This window comes from Sciurus carolinensis, chromosome 14, assembly GCF_902686445.1.
Source record: "Sciurus carolinensis chromosome 14, mSciCar1.2, whole genome shotgun sequence".
Lineage (NCBI taxonomy): Eukaryota > Metazoa > Chordata > Mammalia > Rodentia > Sciuridae > Sciurus > Sciurus carolinensis.
In genome coordinates this window covers 37,267,032-37,269,628 of record NC_062226.1, presented here as the reverse complement: position 1 = coordinate 37,269,628, position 2,597 = coordinate 37,267,032, and the positions used below count along the sequence as shown (strand labels likewise).

The following is a 2,597-nucleotide window of genomic DNA, read 5'->3' as shown; positions in this document are numbered from 1 at the left end:
CCTTAGTCACTTATAGACTCCATTTGTGCCACCTGTACAGTTAGAGTCTTGGCTGACAGGGTCCCCTTTTTGGAATGAGGGCAGTCAATCCTCTAGTTCCAGGGGTTATCACTTATGTAACAAGGGCCTGGCAGTGATTTGGGACAATTTTTGGTCAATGTCCAGCACCTTTGCACTTAAAGCAAGAGATTTTTCTTGGGGCCTCTCCAGTTTTCCCTTGAGATGCCTTATAGGTTCTGATGGCATTGCTAATTATGACTGCTGTTCAGCTTGCTGCCTTTCTTCAGTGTGGTTCTTTTTAACTTTCTTCAGATCCCTGTTGTTGTAGAACATAAAGGTGAAATTGAATAGTTGGTTCTTATTAGTCTGGGATCCCATCTCGAGTTTTTGAAGTTTTTGCTAATATCTGGAGCTTACTGACTGATGAAATATTGTCCTAATATAGCAGCCCCTTCTCTAGAGGAAGGGTCTATATTGGTATATTTTCAGAAAGTTTCGTCTAGTCAATCATAAAAGATTACCAGATTTTTATATGTTTCCTGAGTAATATTCCTTAATTTTTCATAATTAAAAGGCTTATTAATGGGCTCCTATCATGTGCCTTTGTTGTGGCTGCTTGGTTGTTATAGTCCCATTTTGGGTCACTGACTGGGACATTTTCAGCCCTGGTGTGATTTTGGTTGCTGGCAAAGATTTTATCATCTTTCCTGCAGGCTGCTTCAGTAATTCACTCTTTCTTAAAAGAGATATAGCACAAAATAAATTGAATATTCTCCCATGTTATGGTTTAGATATGAGATGTCCCCCAAAAGCTCATGTGTAAAACAATGCAAGAAAGTTTAGAGGTGAAATAATTGGATTATGAGAGCCTTAACCTGTCAATGCATTAATCTACTTGAATGGATTAACTGTAACTGTAGGTAGGTAAAGTGTGCCTGGAGAAGGTGGGTCACTGGGGCATACCTTTGGGGTTTATATTGTCTCTGGTGAGTGAAGCAGTCTCTCTGTGCTTCCATGGTGCCATGTCCTGAGCTCTTTTTCCCTGCTACATCCTTCCACCATGGTGGGCTCAGAGCTATGGAGTTGGCCATCTGTGGATGAGAACTCTGAAACCATGAGCACCAGATAAAACTTTTCCTCTAGTAGTGAAAAAACTGACTAAAACACTCCAGGTTGATGGGTTGATGGGTTTGAAACCCATCAACAAACTTATCTGGGTCCTTGGAGTATTTTCCTAGGCTCTCTTCACATTGTTGGATGTGAGCACCTGAGAAAAGGACATGCACCCTTACTGACTGTTTGGCTCTGGCCACTTCCATAAGAGTCCTGTGTAGTACCCAAGTAAGTGGCCTCACTATGAGTATTTGGTGGACTCAAGATATTTGGACAAAGAGGGGGCCGGTGAGCTATTATTGGGTGGTAGGAAGGGAGTTGTTGGTGTTCCCCCTGAGAGACATGAGGGTGACTCAGTAAAGGGTTGTGAATGCTATCTGGATCAGAGGTAAAAGCAGAGGCTTTTCTGGGGACGGGTGGATTTTTGTCTTTGTGTTGTAAAGCGCTTTTGTATAAGGCCATGACAGCTTGGATACGTGAAATTTCTGACCATTTGCCTTGTCTTTTGCAAAACAGATCCAATGGAAGGTTAGTTTTGGCTACCATTAAAGGGCTACTGTTCGGAGTCTCCTAACTTTTATTGGGGTCAAGCATTATTGTAATAGAAGATGAGGCATCTCTTTCTCAGGTTATCAGGATTTAAACTGTCCCAGGGATGGAGAATACAGCCAAGAGGGGATTCCTGTGGTATGGAGGTAGTTTCTCCCATGGTTGTCTATAAAAAAGGAAACCCTAAGGATCTAGGGACTAGATTCCAAATTCTATCTGTATGGTGTAGATATTAGATGTTCCCCAGAAACTCATGTGTGAGACACTTGAGGGAAGTTTAGAGGTAATATGTTTGAGCTATGAGAGTTTTGATCTAATCAGTGCATTAATACCTTTATAGGGATTAACTGTAGGTAGGTAGGGTGTGCCTGGAGGAGGTGGGTCATTTGAGGTATGCCTTTGGTTTATATATTTTGTCTGTGGAGAAGGGATCTCTCTCTATCTGCTTCCTGGTACCATGTCTCCAATTGCTTTCCTCTGCCACACACTTCTACCATGATATTCTATCCTACCTCAGGCCCCAAGGAATGAAGTTTACTGTCTGTGGACTAAGACCTCTAAAATTATGAGCCCCAAAAGAAACTTTTCCTCCTCTAATTGTTCTTGTCAGGTCTTTTGCTCACAGCAGCCAAAAAAACTGACCAAATCACCATCAGATGTGTTCCTAGGAAGAATGAAATATCTCTGACTTAGTTATCCCTGGGGCATCCTCTAGGGATCCTGGCTTAGGTGACCAGATGTCTGGTGCCCTTAGTGGGCACCAGAGCCACTGTTGAATGTTTCCTGGAGCATATGCCTTCTCTAATCTTGTGAGTCCCTCACTGAGAAGATAGATACTTTATAGACTAGCCTGAGAGCAAAGAATTGATTGCAAAAAAAAAAAAAAAAAAAAAAAAAAAAAAAAAAAAAAAACAGGAAATCAGGTGAAAACTAGG

The 2,597-nt window shown here is 41.7% G+C and overlaps 1 protein-coding gene across 3 annotated transcripts in view; it reads left to right on the top strand.

Annotated features, from left to right (window-relative positions):
* LOC124965001 (phospholipid-transporting ATPase FetA-like) overlaps positions 1-2,597 on the top strand; it is a 142,044-nt gene that overhangs the window by 37,422 nt on the left and 102,025 nt on the right. The window lies entirely within an intron of this gene.